This window comes from Mus caroli, chromosome 19 (assembly GCF_900094665.2).
Source record: "Mus caroli chromosome 19, CAROLI_EIJ_v1.1, whole genome shotgun sequence".
Classification (NCBI taxonomy): domain Eukaryota; kingdom Metazoa; phylum Chordata; class Mammalia; order Rodentia; family Muridae; genus Mus; species Mus caroli.
The window spans coordinates 37,148,487-37,174,713 of NC_034588.1; the positions used below are offsets into that span (position 1 = coordinate 37,148,487).

Here is a 26,227-nt window from a genome sequence, read left to right on the forward strand (position 1 = left end):
TGGAATTTAGCTCAGGCTAATCCCAAATTCAGAATTCGAGATCCTCCTGCCTCCACCACCTAAGTGCTATTACAGGTCTGTGCTACCACAAGGGTCAACTCACCTTTACCAAGTACTGAAATACACCTACTCCTAAATTTATAAAACATGGGTCCCAACACCAGCTTTCTAGTTAATGGGGACCTGAATGGGTCACTGGTACTCAGAGTGAAACATGGACTGGCCCTGGGGTCAAAGTGAACCCCTATCATCATGAGAGCCTTTTTCTTGTCCCTTCACTCCAAAGCCAAAAATGTCTTACATCAAACATGGCCTACTCCTCCTAGGAGATTACTAAAATGCATAAATCATAACACTCAATTTCAGGCTGTCATTTTACATTTTAAAGCTACCATTGTATGATTGTGCCTGTGTGTGTGTGTGTGTGTGTGTGTGTGTGTGTGTGTGTGTGTGTGTGTGTGTGTGTGTGAATATGTAGCACAGGTGCCCTTAGTGGCCAGAGGTGACAGACTCCCTGAAGCTGGAGTTACAAGTAGTTGTAGCTGCCTGATGTGGGTGCTAGGAACTGAACTGAGGGACTCTGTAAGAGCTGTAAGATCTCTTAACTACTGAGCCTTCTCTCTCTGGTCCCTTTTAAAATCTTTCTTCTAAAAAGATTTAAAATTAAACGCACACATAGATGGCCACACACAGGGAGATCTGTGAAAACCAAGTGAGACATAAAGAAACGACAGGGGACTGAGTCACACAGTTGGTGGCCCAGGCTATTACATGTCACCATTTGATACTTGTGTAGAAAAAAGGCAGAGTGTGATGCTTTTCAACAATGAAATGAAGCTCCAGGAGACGACTGCCTTAAAATAGGTCAATGCAATACTCCGGACTAATAGGACACAAGATCCTGTAAGTTCAAATCAGACTAGTGAGGTACACAGGGCAAAAACTTTAAGCCTGGCTTATCTAGGTCATAGGAGTCCACTGGCGGTTCGTGGTGCAGAACAATGCCTGTTAACATCTTCTGTCATGCCTGCCATTCACCTGATACCATTCCTGCCAGAACAGGAAGAACAGTTTCCTAACTAGGAGGACGTTTTCATCCTTTGGTGCTAGAAGTGTGAATACAGAGCTACACGGACTGACTGTGTAGCTTCCAAGTGTCCTTACAAGTAGATTCCTAGTCTTCAAGTATTTCACAGTGGAAAGCACGGGGCATTGCCCCTGCTGGCTTCTCTCATGCCTCAAGAATGACAAAGATGGTAAGTTCACTGGCACGAGCCCCAGTGGAAGCGTCTTTAGAACCCAGAGAGGCCATAAATAGACAAGCAAAGGACAGGCAGTGGGAGCCACTCGGGAGCCCAGAGGAAACAGGATAAGCCTAGAGGAATGGACTCTGGAGACAGGCAAAGAATTCAGAGATGGCTGGGGGTGGTCCTGGAACCAAGTGAGGCTGTCAGCGCTTTGAAATAGCTCACACACGATATACTCTAAAGCCCAGACGATGGGCAGCCCTATGGCAAAGGTGGCATTATCAGAACTCCGTGCAGATTCTAGCCGGGTCCCCGAGACCCTGACATCTTCCCACTGCTCACAAATCCTGTACACCGCCAGCCAAATACAAACAAAGGCTAGCATTCTGAGAGTGTCCCATAGTTAGGAGCTCAAGGAAGGTACCTTCTTACCGCCCCAGGTGACCCGGAGTCCAACAGTCACTTCACTAGGGCTGTATGTACTCCCTCGGCAGTCTGCTCCTATGACAAAAGCCAAAACTAATAAAATGGATCTGTGTTCATAATTTAGTCCGGAAAACAACCCCCAGAGGTACCTTAACTTCAATCCCAATTGGCAGGCCCTTGCCTCTCTCCAGTTGATGGAGTGGTAACTAATACGTGGTCCAATTCAAACCTGTAAATTAGAATATTGGAGCAGACTTTAAAACTGACTTAAAAAATAGCCCGAAAGGTCAAAGGCCATAACTGCTACTTACTCCACACAAGGAAGCTTTGTCCCCTCAGAACAGGAGTGACACTCATGACTTTCACAAAAGCAAGACGGGATTTTTCTTCCTCCCAACACAAAACGGGGTGGTGAACAGGGAGGAGGAGAAGGAAGAGAGCCAAGCCCCTCAGGCTTCACAGAGGGAGTCAACAGCTAATGTCCTCAAAGTGGCAAGGCATCAAAGTTATTTTTAAATGCCGAAACAAAGATACAAAACAGGCCAGGCAGTGGTGGTGCGTGCCTTTAATCCCAGCACTCAGGAGGCAGAGGCAAGCAGATCTCTGTGAGTTCAAGGCTAGCCCGATCTACACAGCAAGTTCCAGGGCTCCATTACACAGGGAAACACTGTCTCAGAAAAAGAAAAAGCCAGAAGCTGAAGAATCAAGGTGTTAGAGGAGAGAAGGTGAGGCACCATGGGTTTGATTCCTAAAACTATAGGAATGCATAACTCTGAGGGGTGAGGTGAGTATGTGCACTAGGCCTCTGGTCCTGCTTCCTCTGAACTTGCAGTGAGGTCAGTCAGCTCCAGCAGCCCTCGCCCTCTTGCCTGGGTCCACCACATGCTGGGGCTACAGGCTCATGCACACGGCTCCACCCAGGGGTTTTATGGGTGTCGGGATCTGAACTTGGGTCCTTGTGCTTGTTCAGCAAGTACTCCTCCCCACTGAACCATCTCTCCAGCTCCAAGAAAAACATTTGAAAGGAGCGAAGAAAAGAAGGGAAAAGGCCAAGGCTCTACAAGCGCAGATGCATTCTAACCCCGGCCATTTACAAGTAACATGTAAAGGCTATGTAAGAACTATTCACCCCATTTTCCACCAAGAGCATTCTATTTTAGCTATCCTCCTGATTAAGGTCATATTTTTCATTCTTTAGAAAAATTAGGAAGTCATCCCCCTCCATGACAGAAAGGTGGGAGGCATTATATTCCCGTTCACATGGACGTCCATATATGGAAACACACAAGCTCTTTGAACATGCCCCCAAAACAATCAGGCCTTTGCTTTTTTGTGGTGAGAGGGAAATTATTTTATGTGGAAGCACAGCAAATAAATTGGCCTTTGCTTCATCTGCCGTCAGTCAATGTCAAGTATTCGTTCTACAAAAACAGGCCCTGTACGTGATAGTCACAAAGCAAACAAGCAACAACCAGAAAATCCTTTTTTCAAAGTGATGGAGTGATTTTTTTTTTATTAAGAATTTGTATCTATAAATTGCAGCAATGAGGTGGGATCTTTACTGCAAATTGGCTTCATCCCAGTTGTACCGATTTTTGGCTCTAACATGAAGAAGCCTCTAGAACACTTTTTTTTTTTTTTTTTTTTTTTTGGTCTCTCCCTTCAAGAACTGCCCACCATCACTAGCTTCCCCTCAGCTGCTCCCTGCTTTCCTGTTTTATTCTGCTCTCCCGTGGGACCTACCACTCTAGACTGATACACTATTCGGCTAAGGACACAGTATACTGCCTTTTATGTTTACAGAGTAAACTAAAGTCAGGTGTTTAAAACTGGAACACACTGTATTTGGAGCATTTTCTTCAGTCCACGCAGCCAAATGGGCTCTGCTTGGTTCTGCTGTGGTCTTGGGGATTTATTTTTAATCAGATAATTAAAAAACAAACAAACAAAAACAGACAGAAAAGCCTAACCCCTGCCTGGAGGCAACAGCACAGACCTGGGGCATTGCTGCATATGGAAGGAACATTTCTTACAAAAGAAACCAGGGAAAATAAGGGGATTAGCTAGTGTCCGCCAAATGTGTATGGTTTCAGGGGCACCAGCCCAAGCTTCACCCCATGTGCAAAAATCATCAATAGATCCAGGAGGTAAATCCAAACTAAGCCCCGAGGGGCTCGCCTTCTGCTTTGGGAGGAGAGGGGGCAGTGCTCACACTCAGGATCAGGACTCCTTTCTGATCACTCCAAATGCCTGGTCCTCCCTGCTCCACTTCTTCTCCTCCCCCCCCCCCCAAAAAAAAGCTTCTTTCAAAATCAGGTCATCCTTACCCTCCACACCTAGAACTGTTTCACGTTGAGCCTGGGTCTCACTCATGTGACCCACACTGTGTCAGACTCATTGGGTAGCAGAGAATGACCTTGAATTCCTCATCCTCCTGCCTCCACTCACTTCCTAAATAGCAGGACTACTTAGGCATGCACCACCACATCCAGCTTAGGATATTTTGGTAGTCTAGATGCTAGACTCATCTTACAAGAGCTTTTTCGGTCCTAATGACTCTAAAACTAATTCATTCTCTCTCTCTCTCTCTCTCTCTCTCTCTCTCTCTCTCTCTCTCTCTCTCTCTCTCTCTCTCTCTCTCTCTCCTTCCCTCCTTCTCTCTCTCTCTCCCTCCCTCCCTCCCTCCCTTCTCCCTCTTCCCCCCCTTCTCTTTGTCTATCTTTCTCAGAAATCTGTGCAGTTCACATGGTTGCCTTTAGAGCTCTACTGTACCTCATACAAAGCCTTGGCTGTTACAGGCCCAGGAGTGACCACTACAGAAACAAATCTCATCTGCCATTGCAGCCAGCTCTGAATCTACCTGCAGCCTTACCCTCCAAGCCCCACAGGCTCCTAACAGGGTCTTCTGGTCAGATGTCACTGTATCAATAAACACACTGAGTTGTACCTATAGCATACGCTTCCGTCCATGTCAAGAAAGGACTGAGAGACAGGCATGGTAGCATCCACCTGTAACTCTAGCCTAAAGCTAGAGGGTCCATCACAAGTTCAAGGCCAGCCTGGGCAAAGGAAAGAAAGGAGGAAAGAAGGGAGGGAGGGAATGAGGGAAAGACTAAACAAGACTAGACAGGACTTGGCAAAGCTCACACTCCATAACTTACTAGGGAACACTCTACTGTGCTCTTCTGGGCAATGACTCCCAGGCCATCCGCTGATGAAGATATTTTAAAGGGGGGATGCATGCAGGCATACAACAGGCAGTTCAGGCTTCCCAGAGTATTTCCTCCAAGAAAGCCAAGAGATAGCTCTGGTTGAAACAAACAAGCCATTATGTTTCCAAACTAAGTTTTCTCTGGGCACAGAAGTCACAGAGGTCTATTCCCAAAGACCAGCAGGAACATATGAGTTTTCACATGGTGGCAAATGTCCCTTTTGGATTTGTTTCAAACCTTGAGAGCTGATTTTCTGACAAAATCAGAAACCTCTCGAATTACAGAGGTTATGGGGTGACTAAAAGGGTGAGGGTTCTGATGGAAAGAGATTACCCAGATTCACTTCTCCCTGCACAAGAGGTCGGGTCTGCATGACTCCAGATGGAGGGGACGTACCACAGTGAAGTTCAACTACACCATTAACTGGCACAGTTTTAAAGCACTGAAACACACTGCTCTACCCAGCAAAGAACTGGAATGCCAATCCTGGCTTAAATTAGCACCCATAAGCCGCAGAGGGAGGCGCAATGTCCTGAACAGCAGTTGGCTGAACACGTGTGAGGGACGTGCATCTGCCAAGCCTTTCGTGTTTACCAGGAAGAAAGAGTGTTGATTTTGCAGATTTCTGATAATGTTTTCACAGCAAGTGTTATTCCCAACCCATTTCAAACACAATCTGAGAAACAATGCTGTCGCTCACCAGTTCACTCTCACTTCAATGGTTCCCTCAACCTGAGGGACAGAAGGCCTCTTCTCTCTTCTGACCACACCTCCACACAGCCCAGAAGAAACGCAAAAAGGAAGCCAGGATCTCTGCCACAGCAGTGCAGGGCAGGGACAAGAAAATCAAGCTCAGGTGTGCAACACCATGGCATAAGACCCTAGCCCTGGGGATCTAAGACATCTCTACGAGGCAGAGAAGAGCAGTTAGAAAGATTCTTACAGCTCTGTCTTTGAGCCTGTGGTTCTATTTACTGTCCTCAGCTTAAAAACAAGTCACCCAAATGCAATAGGCCATGAAAATTAGCAAGGACTAGCATAAATTGGAAAGTTACTTGAGGCAAAAACCAGACAAAGCAAGAAGCAATCTTACAAGGATAGATCTGGATGCCAGGACAGAAGTCCTCTAGGCTAGAAAGAGCCACTAAGGAAACATGCTGAGTCTGCCCAGGCCCTTTTGAATCCTGATTCTTGGACTGTTTTCTGATGTTCTTTTTCTATTTTCCTGTCTTTCTTTTCTTTTCTTTTTTACACAATCTAACATTGACTGTTTTGTAGGAGAAAGGGGGAGGGGGAACTGATTTAAAAGAGGAAAACACGTTCTTGGGAGAGACCCAGAGAGAACGATGTTTGAAGTAAGAATCTTCTACATGTGTGTGTGTCTTTCTCTCACACATGCACACGCTCAGCTAGCCTTATGAGCAATCTGTTGCCGTAGCTGATACCCAGCATGTTCTGTCAGCTTCTTCCATACACTGATGGGGTGGGGGAACTGTCTGACCAGTTTCCATCCTGATGCTGCTGTTTTGTTAATAAGCCTACTTTGGTTATGACCCAAACTTAGCTGGGGTCTTCTTAGACGGACTGATACTCAATCTCTTCCCATCCAGAAATTTCACTGAGGGGATCAAATCAGTTTTGATCATAGATTTGAGATGTCTACACAGATCAAATGGAAGCCACTCTATCTTAGAAACATCATAGTGAACCAATTATTGTCTTAGGGTTTCCATTTCTGTAAACAGACACCATGACCAAGGCAATCCTTATAAAGGACAACATTTAATTGGGGCTGGCTTACAGGGTCTGAAGTTCAGTCCATTATTATTATGGCAGGAAGCATGGCAGTGTCCAGGCAAGCATGGTGCAGGGACAGCTTCATCTGAAGGCTGCTAGAAGACTGACTCCAGGCAGGTATGAGGAGGGTCTCAAAGCCCACCCCCACAAGGCTACACCCACTCCAACAAGGCCACACCTACTCCAACAAGGTCATGCCTCCTAATAGCGCCACTCCCTGGGCAAAGCATATTCAACCCACCTCATTCACCATAAATGGCCTATGTGTAGACCCAGCACTCTGTAGATTCCACTACTTCCACCATGCTTATAATTTCAGATATGAAATCAGCCCAGAGGAAGCTAAACAGTCACACAAATCAAAACAAAACCCCAAACCCCACTAACATTCACCAAGAAGCTGTGAGAATGGATTAAGTATAGACAACAAAGGTCACCAGCCTTCAGAAGCACACCAGGCCCAGAGACAGAAATAGTTTGGATAGCAGTATACTGATAGTAGACATTCCGGCTTTTAACAGACCTCCTTCAAAGTCATAATGGAATCCCTGGGTCTCGTTAGCCAAGCAGCAAGTCCTGAGAGTTGTGGCAAGTTTGGTACATACTACATGTGAGCAGTCTGAAAGTGAGTCAAATTCTCTTTGGTTATCTCTCTGAGAGTGGTTCTCAGAACATGGCATTAGAATCCCTAAGATCTCTCTAGAGCTGAGAAGTCAAAATAGCTGAATGTAGCCAGAAAAATCTGTGCCTTTAGCCAACTACTCAACATAATTCCAAAATGTAAGAATCACTGCTAATAGGCTATCTTCTTCCGCAATGGGGTTAATTTTGTTTAAGAGTTTTATTACATTATAATGTGCATGGGGTGCACCTGAGTGAAGTCCCCTAAGAAGACTAGAAATTGCCCTGAAATTGCAGGTAGCTGTGAACTCCCCACCATGGGTACTGGAAGCCATGCATCAGATTCTCTGCAAGGGCAGAATGCACTCTTAACTGCTAAGCCGTCCCTCCAGCCCCTGAAATGGGGGTAATTAAGTCAAGGGTCGGGCATCTTAATTGGGGAAGAGATTTAACAAGAAACCAGTCACTGGCTGTAAGAAAGAGAAAAGTGGCTGGGGGGCAACTGGGAAGACAGAGGTTGAGAGACAACATGATCAGCCATTCAGTGCCACATGGAAATTCTCCAGTCGATGTGCCTGAAGATCGTGAGACAGGAGATTTCTTTTTTTTTTTTTAAACAGAAGCTGAGAACTTGAGTCTGGATAACCTGGTGATTTAAGAATAAAGGTGCTCCCCATGGAAGGAGTTACAGAGACAAAGTTTGGAGCTGTGACGAAAGGATGGACCATCTAGAGACTGCCATATCCAGGGATCCATCCCATAATCAGCTTCCAAACGCTGACACCATTGCATACACTAGCAAGATTTTGCTGACAGGACCCAGATAGAGCTGTCTCTTGTGAGACTATGCTGGGGCCTAGCAAACACATAAGTGGATGCTCACAGTCAGCTATTGGATGGATCACAGGGCCCCCAATGGAGGAGCTAGAGAAAGTACCCAAGGAGCTAAAGGGATCTGCAACCCTATAGGTNNAACAANATTATGAACTAACCANTACCNNNGAGCTCTTGNCTCTAGCTGCATATGTATCAAAAGATGGCCTAGTCGGCCATCACTGGAAAGAGAGGCCCATTGGACTTACAAACTTTATATGCCCCAGTACAGGGGAACGCCAGGGCCAAAAAGTGGGAGTGGGTGGGTAGGGGAGTTGGGGGAGGGTGTGGGGAACTTTTGGGATAAGATTGGAAATGTAAATGAGGAAAATACCTAATAAATAAATATATATATTTATTTATTATTTATTATTATTATTATATATTTACTCCCTGAGACAAAACAGCAGTATGATCCTGCCTTAGAGATAAGGAGATTGGAGTTGAGGTACGGCTGGTAGATATTATCCCTACCCAGAGCCCTAGACCCACACACTCACTGACAATCTCATGGCAATCAGACTTAACTCTGAATAATTAAAAGTTACCACCAGCCCATACCAGTCTCTTCTCCGAAGCCCAGAGATACCACTGCCAGCAGGAGTGAAATCTGCTCTTTTTGTACCTAGCCCATGGGTATCCCCTCCTGTTGGGCATTTATATATACTCATTAGAAATAATTCCCCTTCTAAGAGTACCATAAGCTGTGGTGATGAACCGAAAAGGTGATATTAAAACCACTAAGAGTCAGACTTACTTACTCCCAGGCCTGACAAAGGCAGTAGCCCCCGACTTAGCGGCTGGGTACCGAATGTCTACTTACAGGTGAAAGGTTGGAACCCACATTACATCTTCCTAGGACATGATGTGGAGACAGTGGCTAAAACCACCAGGTCAAGCCACACAAAACCATGTCTGCACAAGACAGAGACAGAAGGACCAAGGGGTTTAAGTCCTAGCCTCCAACATGAGACCAAAGTCCACAGCATTTAGCACCCTGAGCCGGTTTCATCACCCAGAAGCCACAACACTCACCTTGAAGGTGAGTTGGGAGAGTCAAATGACAAAGTACACGGTGCCAAGCACACCAAAGACAAATGACAATTGACTGGTTCCAAAAAGACCACGGGAAAAGAAGTAGATGATAAGTTCAGAGGTTGTACCACCATCCCCTGTTCCTCTCTGCTTCTGACTGTCCGCTATCAGCTCAACACTCACCTCTTTGAGAGCTTTCTGGGGTCCCCTAAACACGGTCAGGTCTCTCTAGCATGTGCTTCAGTGGTCTCCAGCACTTCCTCACTGCAGCCTCAAAATGATTTGTGATGACTTTACTCTTATTGACCTGATGTCTTCCCTATGAACCATAAGACTCATGAATTCCAGGCTCAACGTGTGTTTTCTCCCTCGCACTTTGCCCTGTGCCTGGAACACAGCAGACACTCAAATGTTTGCAGACTGAATCATCATCCGAACAGCTGGGCAAGGAAGGGTAAAGGCAAGAGGAAGTCCTATGGGCAGATAGCTCACAAGTCAGAGTGTCTGTGACTCAAGGCTACCTGGAGCACATAGAACTTCTCCTGACCCAATAATATCTGTCTGGGGACGAGGAGACAGCAGTCACTGAAGACTTTACTGTGTAGGAATGGAGATCTGAGTTTGAGCCCCATAGCCAACAACACAAAAATGGTAGGATCCCAGAGACTCACTGATCAATCAGCCTGCCTGGCCTACTTGGCAAATTTCAGGCCAATGAGAGAGCCTATCAGAAAACACAAAGTGGGTGACACTTGAGAAGGAACCCCACCAGAGGTTGACTTCCAACCTCTACACGCACACATGTACACACACGTACACACACACACACACACACACACACACATCCCTAATCTGCTTCTGCTTTGAAACTGAGCCAAAATGGCTGACTGTGGAATGCACAGTGCTTAAATCCACAGGCATCCTCTTCTAACGGGTGCGCACCAACCCAGATCTTGGTCTGCTCACAAGGTTTGCATTAAATGAAAGGAAGATGGTGCAGGGTGCCATGCAAGTTTGGGGATTACTGCAGATCTCCCTGTAACAGACCCCGGCAGAGCCAGAAATCTACAGCAAGGTATGGAAAATAATGCTGCCGAGTGCCAACTACTGAGTGCCTACATGTACTGGGAACAAGCCTGGGAGAGCTTCAAAACCTATCAAGAAGGGCAGTCGCCATCCTACAAGGGAAACTGAAACTCTGGAAGGTTAAGCCAATGCTCATAAGCAAAGTAAATAAATAACTCAGCTGCAACCTGGAGCCCAGACAAGTTGATTGCAAAGTGTGTGTGCCTGGACCCTATTCAACCACCACACACACACACACACACACACACACACACACACACACACAATCAGCACATGGGATTTAAGACTTGGTTGGAAAAAGAGATAATTCCAGTTCAGGTTCTTCCACGGCTCTGTGACCCAGGTAAGTGACCTCACCACCCCAGGCTCTGGGGACACTCCCTCTCCAGTAATATAAGAGTACAGCGCATGACCGGTTCAGAAGAGACACAGTACTACTGAGCCCACAGAGTGCTTAGCAGTCAAAACCTATCAGGAAATGACACCTCCCTGACCAGGGACCCAGCCACGCTGCAGTTGCTAAGCTCTGACCCAAACTGGGGTTTGTTAGAAGCTTTGAACGTCAAAACAACAGAGGCTGACAAGCTGTTTCCTAGGCCCCCTGAAACTGGCCTGGAACTTGGAAAGGCCAACAATAAACACTAAGGAAAAGGAGACTGCTTACGTGTATCTAATAAACCCAAACCTCTCTTTCGGTGGTGGGGAGTTGAAGAAAATACATGCTGTAAGAGGAGCTTATCCGTCCTCAAACCTCCTTGGGCTAACGCTGATCAGCAATCTTCTTTGCAGCACGAACCCCTCTGGGACGTGCCCAACATATGCACAAGTACAGGGGCAGCCTTCCAACACCAGGGCTGTCAGCCGACTAAGTCTCCTTCGTTCCATCCCCTGAGCTGCTATACGGAGCAGGAATTTACAGTCTCTTCTCCAAAGCCTTACAAGGTCAAAAACGCTCATGTTGTGTAATTCCTATGATGACAAGGCTGTGGAGCAGCCTAGGCTAAATGACCAATACAAATGACACGGCAGAAGCCTAAGAGCCAAAATGTGGAGTCAGCACCGAGCAGCACTTGAGCCTTTGAGCCTGGTGCTGGCCCAGCTTCAGCAGCACACAGGCCCACCCCTGTACTGGCTCCTATGCCCTGCCAGTTGCAACCAAGAATGTGCAAAGCCACCCCAACACCCTGCCCTATTGCCCCATCACCATAATAGGGGACACAAAAGAGCTGGCATTCGTGTGAGGATGACCTGGGTCTCCCACTCCACAAAGCCTGCAGTGACTTTAATGGGTACAGCAAAGTATGGGGAGAAATGGCCAAAGACAGCCTGTAACATGGAGCATCAAGGACATAAAGGGAAGAAAAGGACTCTCCATCTTCTGTGTCGAACAACAAACCTGGCAACACATAAAATATTCCTGGGACAAGGAAGTAGAAAGAATCGAGTATATTAAGTGGGGAGAAAAGGAAACATAAAGAAAGAGAAGTAGTGTAAGGAGCAAGACCTGGTCATGTTCCCCCATCCCAAAGCCACGATGGTCTTGCCCTACAACAACCTATTCCTACTACCCAAGGCCCTTCCATGGTGAGCCTAGAAACTCCAACCTCAATATCAAGCAGAAAAAACACAACAGAGCCTGGTGGTGGTGGTGGTGCACTCCTTTAATCCCAGCACTCAAGAGGCAGAGGCAGAGGCAGAAGCAGGGACATCTCTCTGAGACTGAGGCCAGCCTGGTCTACAAGTTCCAGAACAGACAAGGCCACGCAGAGGAACCCTGTCTCAAAACCAACAACAACCAAAAAGACAGGACTGGAACTTACATTCATCCTGGATTTGCCTTCTGAGTGGTTTAGCTTACAGGCCTGTGTCGCCAGGCCTGAGTCTTAGTACATATTTCTTTCTTGTTTTGTTAATTACCATTCATGGCATTCTCAAACCAAGTGTCAAGATGTATTCCTTGAGCCCTTATTTAACATCTATATGTCTCCTAGTTTAGCATTTCCTCCATCAAGGTAAGGCCGTTGTACCAGATCCTGACAGTTCATCAACTCCAACTTTGAGAGTCTTGCAGAAAGTCTCTTATGGACAACATCAACAACAAAGACCTCTGAAGAGACACTGTGCCAAATGTTATTCTATGCCATTAGACCACACTCCAACAACTTCATGTCCATACTCAGAATCAGTGGGCAGAATGTACATAAACTAAATGCCAGCGTAACGACTGTAGGGCCAGAGTTCTTTCTGCATGACCACCTAGAAAACACACTGGAGCCAACTTACAAGGTTGGCACTCACCAACAGGAAAAACAGGCTCCGCTGTATTGTGCACTTGTTTATAGATCAGGACTTGACAGGTGCTTGCAGACATGAAGGTTAAATCGATCTTTACAACAAACTCTGGGTCAATTTTATCAGCTCAACTTAGGAACAGGGGAAATTTTAGCGCCAAGTCACATAATATCTGCACACCCTGTTGTCTGCATGTGCATGTGCCAAGTGGGAATGAATGCTAGGGTCAGAAATCTGCTTGCCAGACATAACATCTGAACAGCTCCTCCATGGCCGTGACAAGGTAGCTCACCTCCTAAACCATTACCTCACAGTTCTGCTCTTAAAAATTTTAGAAGTCACTCCATTCCTGCTACATAGAAAGACTTCAGCACCAAGGAACAAGGGGTGGCCTAACCAGGCTTTGGGGACAAGGAAACAATCTACACCATTATATTTCAACTCCACCCCACAATCTGACTGCAACTTTCAAGTTGCAAAGTGAATCCCACAAGACTCCTCCCAGGACTGGCTTCCGTATTCCATTCTAGGCCTCCACGTATAGAAACAGCAGGGCAGAGATATAGCTCTAAGCGAAGTGGCCCAGAAAGCCCAAACTATAGCCAAGTTCTGTACCCTACATTCCCACAACTGAGTGTGCAAATATAGGGTTTGGAAAAACAATTAAGAGAGGGAATCAACTCTCATTTGGAAAACCAAGGGAAATAAAGTCATATTTATCAATGTTTCTACCATAGTATTATTTGGGGACATGCCCTTGTAGTTGTTCACAAATATCTGGTACGTGGCTGTGACCACAGATTATATACAATCCTGTTTGATTTTCCTCTATTTTGGCTTGATAATCAAAAGAGTCCTAGATCCCGTGGCACCTCTCCTGTTCCAGCCCCTCTACCCCCACCCCTTCTACGCTGCCACTCTCCTTGTACACATTTGAGTCACACCCCTCTGAAACAATACTAATTAGGTTACCCAGCAGGCTCTCCCCCATGAAGCACAGCTCTTCGTTTTCTGGTAGAAGCAAGACAGATGTCAACATGGGCCAGGGTGGAGCAGCAGCGCCATGGCTAATTTGCTTTAGCCATTCTTCCATTTTCTTTTTTAATGTGGTTTCAGCTTTTCCGTAGACAGGGTATAATTCCTCTCATACATATTTAACTGATTATAATAAATTATAATAAAAGTTTCTTAGAACTGCTATTGACCAACTGTAAAATCACATAAGCCAGAAAGAACTCTGAGGACTTGGGACATGGATCAATGTGCTATTTTAAGACAGGAAAGAAGATGATCTACAAATAAATAAGCCCTGACAGCCAATGATGATTCCTGACACAATTACAGAACTGATGATAAGGGGGAAAGGTCTCACTTCCTCCGTGGGTCCTCAGCGCTAACACCGATCCAGGCACGCTGTTAACATCCAGGCAGTGAACAGGAAAACACTGGTATCCCTGTCCGCCAGATGACCAGCTAGGCCAGCTAGAAAAAGGTTGCTGGCAGCCTGATGCAGGATTTGATTCTTAGCCACACCCTATCCAGTGTCTCTTCAACAATGACTTGGCTGAAGACTCAGGAGGTAGGGTTATCAAGACCTCAGGTGGCACAAAAAGGGCAGAGGAGTCGGTGCTTTAGGTAACAGAGTCAAGATGCAGACGATCCTCGGGGCCAAACACAGAGCCAACTGAGCAAGCACAGGCTGGGAACTGCTCTCAACCGCCTCAAGTACATAGACTGAAAGATACAGTGTAGCAAGTTCCATCAGAGCCCACAGTGCAAGTAACACAATCTCAAACAGGAGCAAAAGTAGGACAGCATCCAGCTCACAAAACCCCGTACTTCTCACATAGCCTGTCACCATCAGGTCACAGATGGGGGTCTCTGCTCAGGACGCTTTAAAAACTATTTTTAATAGACTCCAATCATATAATTGAAAGGGCACCAGACAGTTTACGGTAACTCCTTCCTCACCGATGCCTAGATCTACCTCCTCCTCCTCTTCCTCCCCCCCCCCTCTTCCTCCTCCTCCTTCGGTCTTTTTGAGACATCCTCTCACCATGTAACCCAAATTGTCATCCAGTTTGCATTACCTGCCTACCTCAGCCTCTCAAGTTCTGGGATTATCGGGATACACCACTACTTTTGGCTAAAATATGAAACACAATCCCTGGGTGGTAAGATTATATTCTTTATTTTTCCTCTTTTGTGGTGTAGGGATTGGACCCAGGGCCTTGCACACAAGAGGCCACCGAGATGTAACCCCCTCAGTCAACATCTGCCCTTTCTCATGGACCCTTTTAGAGGAACTATGAACACCCAAGCAAATCAATATCTACCCTGCCTTTGGTACAAACCATACGTAGCACGTCATATACACAGTTCCAATCCCGCAGAACCCAATGCCTGCACCTGACACTTGAACTGCTTCATTGTTTCCCTGTCAGCACCGCCTTCCACTGTGCAGATATTTTATGCTGATGGGCTTTGGGTTACTCCACTCTTTTGCTACATACAATTCTGTAAGAACATATAAACACACACACACACACACACCTCAAATGCACAACTACTCCTCTAGGAAATTTTTTAACAAATATAATTTTATAACCCAAGTAAATGCTGTCGATTTCAATGGTTCGATGGTGCCTTTTAAGGAAGAATAAAAGATAAAACAGAGAGTCTGGCCAAAAGAGGAGGCTAACAGTTTGGCCCCCAGAAAGAAAACCTAAAGCACTGTTTCTCAACCTGTGGGTCGTGAACCCTTGGGGTCAAATGACCCTTTCACAAGGTCTCATATTAGAAATATTGCATATTAGACATTTGCATTACAATTGGTAACAGCAAAATTACAGTTATGAAGTAGCAATGAAGTATTTTATGGTTGGGGGTCACCACAACATGAGGGTCACAACATTAGGAAGGTTGAGAACCACTGAGCTTAAAGATTCGTAGTATGGAGGAAAAGGGCCAAGGGTGGAAGGTGAATACTGTTATCTCCAACCTCCCCTGGCTAGCACCAGTGCATTCAGTCCTTCTGAGAGACTGTCCTGACACTGCACAGGAAGCCTCTGAGCATCATCCCACTAACTGTAATGAGAACCCTGGGGAGAGGATCTTCATCCTTTCAGTTTGCAAGTATGAAATCCAGACCAGGGTCCTCTCGCCAACAGACTCGGGAACGGAAAGCAAAGAACCTAGACTCAAACCAAGCCAGGTCAACAGCAAAGTCTGCTCCTCACCCCATACCCTGTCCCTCCCGACTGGGCCCTGCAGTGGGAATGGCACTCTCAGGCTTGGCTAGGATCAGACCCTCCGGTGAGTTTAGTGTGCACATACGCTGCTTAATTTGTTATCTTGATACAGCTAGCATCATCTGAGAAGAAGGATAAGAAAATACCTCCATACGATTGGCATGTAGGCAGGCCTGTGGGCATTGTTTTGATTGGTGATTGGCATGGAAGGAACCAGCCCACTGTGGGCAGTGCCATGCCTGGGCAGACGGTTCTGGAATATGCAAAGAAGCAAACTGACAAAATCACAACTTGACACAACAGACTAGAGCCCGGACGCAAAGGCAGAATCTACAGCATGGCTCCTGCATCTATGGTCAGGGAACATGACAGAAGAGGAGACAGAAAGATTATGAGAGCCAGAATACCATGATATCTGCCGTGAGACTGTCTCTCCCAGAACTACCTGCATAAACGAGCCCTGAACAATGAAAACATCAATAGATATACAGATAACTTATGATGTGTGTATAGGAGAGAGAGAGAGAGAGAGAGAGAGAGAGAGAGAGAGAGAGAGAATTAGAGGGATGTGCTCCCTGTTCATCCACTGTAAAGTGAACATCCCTGAAACCACACATACACAAACAACAAAAATAAACTCATCAGGCTGCATTTCCATGTTCAGGCATATACACACACACATGCAACAATAGCTATTAAGAGGCTATTAATTAGAGAGCTGGGGAAGGCATCAGAGGATTGGAGGAAAGACACAAGGGGGTAGCCTAGGGGGGAGGAAAGGAAAAAGGTGAAATGATATTAAAGTAGAAACTTAAGGGTTCTTTGGAGAGGCAGTTGTGTTAGAAGGTGTTTTGCTGGGGCAAACACATGAAGGAGTGTTTTCCTGAAGCAAGCACAGGTGAAAGACTGGGGCAGACTCATAAAGAAATGTTTCACTGAAGCAGACACAGGAGAAAGGATGCTCTGCTAAAGCAAGCACGTGAAAGGACCTGTGAAGGATTCTTCGCTAAGGACATGCATGTATTGGTCTGCCTTACATTGCATAGTTAAGCTACATTGTGGGAACGCCATAGAGAGAAACGCATCAAAAAACTTCTGGTGGTGTGCTGCAGTTTCTTGCCACTTCTGTGGGCTCGGGCTGATTGGATGCACATGCTAAGGCAAGACACCTTTTAGAGGGTATAAATAAGACTCCAAGTGACAGAGCAAGCTTGGCTTGCTGGTACAGCTAGCTGTGCAACACCTGTGGGTCTATGTCTTCACTGATCTTCACTTCCCTGAGAAAGGCACAGCTGAGAACGTCTCCTGGTGTCCCTCCAGGTCTGTCTGTCCTGCTGACTGGAGCCAAGGCTGAGGCCTGGCTGTCTCTGCTAAGTTATGTCACCACTGTTGCTAACCCAACTCTACAGAACTAGACTGCTGTGAAGTGTTTTGGGGTGGAATGAGCTGCCACTGCCCGCTAACCTATAAACTAAACTGCTGATTTCCAGACAACACAGACAGGAGTTGCTCCAAAATACCTTTCTAAACAGGTCCACTTCCCCTGTATCTTTTCTTTCCCATACCTCTGGTGGGTGGTGGGCTACGAGAGGGGTTAAAGTATTTAAATACCATCATTAAAGATAAAACATTTTATAAATTAAAGTTACATGATATAACTTTATACTTTAATTTTTAAAATATTTTTTAAAAGAAAAGCAAATAAGCAAACTGAGCAAGCCAATAAACAGAGTTCCTCCTTGGCATCTGCTTCAGTTCCTGCCTCCAGGTTCCTGCCCAGCTTTCCCTTCATGCTGGACTTTCCGCTGTAAGATGAAATAAGTCCTTTCCTCCTCAGGTTGCTTTTGGTCATGGTCTTTGTCACAGCAACAGAAAGCCAGAGCTACTGTTCTAATCTACAGCAGTTCTCTAACTAGGCCAAGTATCAAAAGCACCTACCAAGAGCTTGTAAAACTGACTTGGGAGCCCCACCCCTGAGTTTCAGAGTTCTCGGCTATGGGTGGAGCTGGAGGGTTCCCAGGTGATGCTGATGCTGTGGCCCAGGGACCAGGCAAGACTGTAAGAGCTACTCCCTAGAAGAAAGAGCTGTCACTACACTTAGTAATTAGCTCGTAACATTTTACAACGTGTACTATACCAATGAACTTGTAATGCAAGTCCAGTGGGAGAATGTGTTCTATAAAATGAGCTCCAGGTTGACAGACAGTCTCTGTCTCAAAGAGCAAGGCAGGCAGAGATAGAGCAGGAACCCCCTCCTTTGGCCTCTGTATGCATGCAAGGACACACACATCTGCCCATGGGTGTATACACACACACACACACACACAAAAGGAGACATGGGTGCTCAAGAGAACAGGAGCACAAGTTGAATTTAGTGCATATTAAGGAATTTATTGGGCTAGAGATATAATTCAGTTGGCAAAGCACTCGCCTAATATGCCCAAAGCCTTAGGTTTATCTCAGACCCACATAAAACCAGGCATGGTGGCACACACTGACACATGCAGCACTCTGGGTATTGGTGGAAGATCGGACGTTCAAAATCATCCTCAGCAGTACAGTTTAAGCTAGCCTGGGCTACAAGAGATCCAAGGATGACCCTGAACTTAAATCCTCCTGCCTCTACCTCCCAAGAACAGGGACAACATACATACTCGAAAGTACAGTGGTTTGGCTAAGTAAGCAGAGGGCTCCTGTCCTCGAAGGGAACAAGCAGAAGCTAAACAGCCAAGTGACAGAAAGGTGACAAAGCACCTATCTACTCCAAGACAGCATGGTGCTGACATCCACACCACCTCAGTTCCATAAAACTATACTGAGCTTGTACGTGATGCAGTAGAGAGGGGATGTTTTCTAAGTCACAACTGACTCTTGGTGAGCTAGCCTACCAATAGTCTCATTGGATAAACTTATACCAACTGCTACACTTCCGTGCCTCAGTTTCCCTCAACACAAAAGAGAGATGTTGCTAACTAACTCTTGGGATTATCTAACCAAGTGACTAACAGTGAACAACTATCAGATGACCAAAGTACTGAAAACACACACAAGATCTGCCTTTCTCCCTCTGCTGTTCTACACGGCCACTAATCCTGCATCTAACAGGTAATTTCCATTAAAGTCAAACATGCAAAGAACTACGGGCAAATTCAAAAGCATACCAATCCACCCTTCAAACTCCATGCTTTTAATCTAGCTGAATAACTGGCATATCATAAAAAGCTATTCTTGGCCAGTGGGATGACTTCATGAGTAAAGGCAACTGCCACAAAAGTTGGGGACCCGAGTTCAATTTCAGGAACCCACACAAAGCTGGAAGGAGAGAACAAGGCTATGAAGCTGACCTTTGACCTCTACCCACAAGCCACTGCATGCTAGTGCACGTGTGCACACACACCACAATAGTGATTTTTATGTTAAAGCCATTCTGCTAACAACACTTCCAATGTACCTACTGTGAGCAGAGAACCACGCAAGACCCTGGAGGAAAACAGAAAAGGCTTACCTTCTTGGTAACTATGGTCTCTACCCCTTTCACAGCTTAAAGGCAGCTGTGGATCCCCACTGCCTGGGTAATGCCAAGGGGTTCGTCACAATTTATTAGCTGGACATCTGCACTTACAAGAACGAGGAAAGCCACAAGACAAAACGACAGAAACAGGAGTGAACAAAACCACAGGACAACACTCTTAACTGTTAAGACCTAGGATAGAAATTGCTTAAGAGATACCTGAGGGTAAAGGATAAGAAAGTAGGAATTCCTGGGCAGCTAAGAAAAGCTGTTGTTTATTTTGTGCATTAAAAACCACTTATAATAGGGAAGGGTCCTGAGTGTTAACGAGCAGCCCCTGCTAGTCTAGGGTATGTGGTTCCACACTAGCCTTTTAACAAAGACTGAACTGGTCCAGTATGAATGAGAAAAAAAGTGGAAGCCATGGAAGTAAGAGATGTCCAAACATATCTACAATCTAGGTACACTTTGACTGTCCCCCAAAAGTCTAAATCTGACAACTTAGGTCCCAGTGTGGCAGTACTGAGGAACTGGAACTTTTAGGGGGTGGAACCCTGTTGAAGGAAATTAAGACAGGGAGACACTCTCAGAAATGGATGAATCGAAGCCTCACTGGAGTTGGTTAATTCCCAAGAAAATAGTCTGTTAGAGAGACTGTTAGAAAGACTCTGTCTCCTTCCAGGCCCCTTCCTTCCTGTCTCACCATGTTTTCCTCACAGTGCTCCAACCCTGTGATACCACCCACCAGGCAACCCTCTCTGGAGCAGAGCAGATGCTAGGGGACAAGCTCTTGAGTCTCAAGAACTATGATCTAAATAAACTTTCTCCATAAAGCATCCGGACTTACCTACTTTGCCACAGAAACAGAAAATGAAGTAAGCCATTAATGTCAGATCCACAAAGATCACTACACAGGGTCCACTCTGAGAAAGACTGGTAAATAAATATTAACTGAATTAAACAGAGCTCTTCTGTTGCAGGAGAACTCTGTCCACACTCCAGTCACGCGGTTTCCTAGGCACCCGACTAGGAGCACCGGCAGGGCATGGGCTGGACACCAGCCATCTCTATCACGGGGCATGTCTTCATGAACTTTTTCACTGCGAGAATGAAGGCTGTAACTTCCCTCTGCCTAGGATGCCTTCCAAGATGCGGCTGCAACTGGCACGCTTCCCACGCAATCCGGCTCTGATGCCACCTCCTCCTTCTCCCACAGGACCCTGCTCATGCCTGTTAGCACTTCTCATACGTCTTTGTAATCATCTTGTTTACCTATGAGACAGCTCCTCCAGGGCAAGGACTTTTGTCTGTGAAACCTCAGCTCCGAGCTCAGCCTGCCATGTTACACTTGCAAAACAAATACTGAGAAGGTGTTTAATGAACGGGGCCTGGGCAGAAAAAGAGGAAGGAAGAGACTAATCCAGCACCTTACCACGAAGACTCAAAACTCTACCGAGCTGGAGATGGGTTTCACTAGGCGGCGGGAGGGCTGCCTGTTATTTCTTTTGCTCATATCTGAAAGATGGAGTTATTTTCTCTCCAGAGCCAGGATGATCAGACTGGTGTATGCTGTACTTGGAAAGAGCCTCAGATTGATGCCCCTTGGACACACTTGTGGTCCACCCTCCGTGCACAACCCCCTCCTCCTCACTCTTCCATACCTGGCACAGGAGTCTCTGAGAGGACTCTCTAGAACATGACCACCTGTTCTCTTCCCCTCTCTCTGCCTCCCACTCTCTCTGTCTCCCTCTCTCTCTCCCTCTCCCCTTCTTTCCCCCTTCCCTCCCTCCCACACTGAGCATAGGCACTTCTCTCTGCTCATTACACCACTCATTAGTTCCCCACGGGCCTCTGGCAAGGTGGCAGTCTCCCATCCAAGACTGCCCAGGGCACAAGCCAAAAGAGAGACTCCAAACTCAAGAGAGAGGAGGTTTGCAGACAGAAGATTCCACTGAAAAAGAGAGGCCAAAGCTAGACTGCTGCCCTCCAACCAGATGTGGTGAGTCCACATACTCTGGGCAACTAAAAGCTCTCAGCCAGGGAGGCTGCACTAAGCTTAAGACACGGCAGTCTCAACCCTGTGCCATGCTTTGCACGGCTCTGCAGACTCCCCCTTCACCTCTCTGATCTGATCCTTCTACCCACTGAGCAAGTCAGGACCCTGCTTTGTAAATGTGGGCACTGCCCAGAAAGGACAGCAGCAGAACGGGGGCTCCCAGAGAAGTGGTGAGATGCTCTACCCACTGCTGCTATGCTACCCACATTTATTACGAGTCTACTCGGTCAGCACTGGCTCCTTACCCTCAGAACCTCCCATTTTTGAAGACAACAACCTTTGAAGCCTTTCTGAGGGTTTTGCCCCGTCTCGTCACATTTTATCTGTGATACTGAAACAAGATTTCCTGACTCTCTCTTGTGTTTATTGTGCTCAGGATATGTTTCCTACTGCCCTGAGAATTATTCCCTTGAGGAACATTCAGCTCCTTTGGAAACCCATGACACTGAAACCCCCTTTCCTGAGTGCCTTCCTTCAGGGGTATAACAAAGCTGGCCACCACTGATAAGCCTTGGACTGACTGCATGGAGAAGTAGCACGGCCAGGAGGCAGGCAGTCTGCCTCCTAAACTGTGCAAACCACCCCCCCCCTCCAGCCACACCCCTTCACCTCTGTTTCTCCATCCATAGAGCACGGATGATACACCAAGCCTCATAGGTTAACGTCTCAGATTTGAAGCAATATATGCACGGCACGTTGGGCACAAGGGATGACAGGTTGACCTCCCTTACAAAAAACAGGAGCTCACACAACTATTATCCTTTTTCATGCATCATCAACTTGGGGGTAGAGAAAGTGTGGTAGATTTTACTCTTGGCCTGAAGAAGGCCTCCTGCCAGGAATAATTACCACCATGGAGGAGGAGGTGGAGAATTGTAGGGGGCTGCTTGGACATCAGAGATGTTAAAGATGTCTGCAGTCTCTGAGCTAATGGTGTCTCACACAACTCACTTCTCTCTCCCAACCCCCCAACTAAGCGTTTTTTTCTGAGACCAGTTACTAAGCCTCGCTGAGGTTCATTTCCTCAGCTGCACTAGAGAGATAACCTTTCCAGCAACCCTGAGGGCACAGGACATCACAGCCAGTGTTGTCCCTATTTATTCCCTGGGTGTATGGCGAAGCACCTGTGTGCGGGGGTCCTGGTGGGAGCCTTGCCAGCCTGGGATGCTGCTTCCCCCTTTCGGACCAAGCCTCTGTTTGTTCGGGTACTGCCCCTGTTTTACCACAGAGTAAAGCCCACCCTACCTCTGGGTCTGGAAACGCCACCCCACACACACACTTCTCCACTCTGTGAACAAGAAGTGTAATCCCTTTCCACTAGGAATGATTGCTCCATGACTGACTCAGAAAGACTTAACCCCAGCCTATAGTGGAAGATAGAGAGAGTATGTGATGTTCCTCCAAAAGCTCCCGAGTCCCGAGAGACTGCCAGCATCTATCTGTAGCCTTCAGGCCTGAAGTGCAAGCCTGACAGGTGTGGAAACGCTGCAGCCCTCAATGCTAATGACAGCAAGGCGAGCAGGACCTGGGGAGACTTGCTGCCCTCACTCAGGCATCACAATAGTCAACTCTAAAGCCCACCCTATGTCTCAAGTCAGGGTGTCACAATTCACAGTACAGGCCACAAGAAACGCCTCCTGTTTAAGAAATAATTAGTTTCCCAGTTGCCACCAGCCGTTTTAGCTTAGGTTTTGTTACCTCAAGCTGAAAATATCCAGACACAGGCTGCACAGCCTAGGGAACATATTAAAAATGCAGGCGTTTGCATCCTAACAGGGAAGAATACACATAAGCACCCCAAAGGGTCTTTCTGCTCCCCAAAGTTTAAGGATAACTGATCTCACAGGCCACGGTGACTCCAGAGCGGTGCCGGGCACACAGTCTGCATTTAAAACATCAACTCAGAACAGACTTCCCAGAGAGAGAGAGAGAGACCATCCGGCCTCCCTACTTCCTGAGAAAAGCTACTGTGGGAAGGAAAGATGAGGGAAAGCTGGGCTGTGAAGCAAAACTCACCTCTTCCTCCCAGAGGCTGCTTCTACACACTTAGGAAACCAGCTGCTAACATCTGGCCAAAAGCCTCTCCCGTGACAACCCAACACCGTTGCTGCTCCTGAGCCACCACAGCTGGGGACCCAGAACTCCCTGCCATGCTAACCACTGTCCACTTGGCACGGAAGGGCTCAAGGCTACGCAACTGGTCGTCACCATTCTCCCTGCGGCCTTTTTAACTGTAGTAAAAGGTCAATTTCCGGGACTCGGTATCTCTTATCCTGGACCGATCAGCCCTGTGGCACCAGGAAGCTACAAAGGAAGCTGAAGTTATTAGATGAAAGGAAGAGTCACTGAGCCACCAGACAGAAGAGCCCAAAGGATCATGATTCCAGAGTAGGGGAGGGCTTATGGCTCCCTTTTCTGCAGCACTGTCAGGGAGGGTGTTTTCTCAGGATGGCAGAGCTAACGTGTAGAGGGAAGGACAGAAACTCCTTAGGTTGATAGAGACAGACTAAAGGGAGGGGAAGGCAGTAACTTAGAGGATACCAGCTGATCACACAGGTCATGACGGCTAAGAGCAGTGCAGAACACCTCACCTCTGCCTGGCAATGTTAATGCATTTGATTTTTAGGTTTACTTAACTAAAGTGGGCTTTTTTTTCACCCTGTTCAAGAAATGCCTGAATAGCTACTAAATGCAAAATACCACACCAGGGACTGTAGTGACAGGACAGGGGCCAGGGCTGGAGAGGACATAAAGATCACAGATCTAACAGCCCAAATAAGGCAAATGTAATAGAAACCAAAGAGCAAGCACCATCTTCAGAATTCTCCCCATCCCTCCCAAGCTCCACAGAGGCCAGGCACCCTCTGCACCCTGGGTCTAAGGTTAACACTCTTCTAACTCTCTGAGCAAAGGTCACATCATCTTCCTAAGTATATATCTAACAAAGATCTTGACACTAGGAAGGGCTCGCTGAACACTGACTGGTATAATGTTGGACATTGACAGATGGATAGAGGGAAGGATAAGAGGATCACTAGAGATACCAAGGAAGTGTGGTCAGTGAGTCAGGAAAGCCTTGCCAAAGAGCTGAGGCACCTGAGCTAGACCGTAAGGCAGTGGTTCTCAACCTGTGGGCTGCGGCCCCTTTGCAGCTACATATCAAGATATTTACATTACGATTCATAACAATAGCAAAATTACAGCCATGAAGTAGCAATGAAATAATTTTATGGTTGGAAGTCACCACAGCATGAGGAACTGTATTAAAGGGTTGCAACACTGGGAAGACTGAGAACTACAGCCTTAAGGGTTCCGACCAGAACAGGTAAAGCCATTCCTTCCAATGTGCCAAACACAAAATTTCTGTCTAAGAATGACTTCCAATATAAAAGTCTACTCCTGAGCGCACTTGTCTTAAAATTAGATGTCTTCACTTCCTACAGCCTTTTGCTTCTTCCCCAAATAGTAATTAATTAGTAAACTAAGGGAAGGACAAAGGCTTCGCTGAGACAGTGTAGCGAAATGAGGACACTCCATTTGCCTGGACACAGTTTCCAGGACAAACTGTTAAGTGATACAAGCAACTATTCTATCCTTTCCCCTTTATCCATGAACCTGCCTTCAGACATCGGGGAAGAATACACAAGAAACTATCTGTTGAGTGACATAACGACTGAGGAAGGGAATGCCCCTGACCATATGCTGGGACAAAAACAAACACTGGAAACGCACTGGGAAAACTGGACTACACGCTCAGCTCACTCTGCCTAACTGAGCCTAAGGAGGAGAGCAGACACGGAAGAGAAGTAGCTACAGCTACCTGCGTATTTTTAATAGTGTTCTGACTTCTAAACTCTGCATATCAAACATTCAAAAGGTTAATCATCTTCTTCCCAACTTTCTCCAGGTCAAAAGGTTCGTTTGGGAGCACCCCTGAATGGCCACCCCGAAGAGCTCCCCTAGACAGAACACCCAATCGCCCAACACTCATCATACCACGTCTTTGCAGGGCCCACAAACCGGCCTGAGTGAGGAGAGCTAGCTGTGCATGGCCTAAAAAGGCTGGGAGTCCATGGGGGCTGCTAGGCTGGGGGGACGGAGGGGAATATCCACAGTGTGACACAGACACAGAGCAGCTCGGGTTTTACACAATCACGACAACAGAGCGAGACTGATTCAGGGCTGAATCGAGCTCTTTATATTGTCTCTACTTAAAAAGGAAATGTATTGACTACGGTCCTCCTCACACATTTATCTCTCCTGACATCAAGCACATTCATAACCTATTTTAAATTCCAGAGGACAATGGCGGGTTTAAGAAAGTGAATAGCTAAGGGATGTGCCAGGCCCTTGGAGAGGCTGGGCAGACGCTTCTCTGGCTCTTAATTGTTCAGGAAATGGGCACATTGTAGTATTTCTTTTTCTTATCAATCATAACTTTCAGTTCGAAGAACGCTTGTCAGGAGAGCTGCCTGGACCCGCTTTAGGAACTGCGTGGTGTCATTTCAATAACTACTCCCTGGGTATCTCTGCAGCTCCTGAGGTCAGGCCTGAACTGCCAGCCTAGAGGGCGTCTCATCACCTGCCTCCAGACTCCATGGTCCTAGGGCCACTCTCCTTCCTAAACCTGCTCAACTATGTCCCACTGTGAAACCCTCACAGACTCTGTTCCACGGTGCCTCATGGACTGCTGAGCCATAAAATTTACCACCCACACGGGCATATTTGAAACTGCCAGGGGCGCTGTTAGTAATTACACTGGGAGCATGGCAAAACCACTCCCAGAAAGCAAGGAGGTGATCTCGGCCATCCTCCCATAG

The 26,227-nt window shown here is 46.7% G+C and overlaps 1 protein-coding gene across 11 annotated transcripts in view; it reads right to left on the reverse strand.

Annotated features, from left to right (window-relative positions):
• Nucleotides 1-26,227, reverse strand: part of Sorbs1 (sorbin and SH3 domain containing 1) — a 226,148-nt gene that overhangs the window by 173,556 nt on the left and 26,365 nt on the right. Inside the window, exon 1 of one of the 11 annotated variants that reach the window (XM_029472828.1) lies at nucleotides 20,199-20,800. The exons of 8 other annotated variants lie outside the window; for them this stretch is intronic. The gene's annotated coding sequence lies outside the window, so the exon portion shown is untranslated. Of the gene's footprint in view, nucleotides 1-1,822; nucleotides 2,151-9,394; nucleotides 9,813-20,198; nucleotides 20,801-26,227 lie in introns of those variants that run through there. 2 more of the 11 variants (XM_029472832.1, XM_029472831.1) reach the window with 2 other exon arrangements.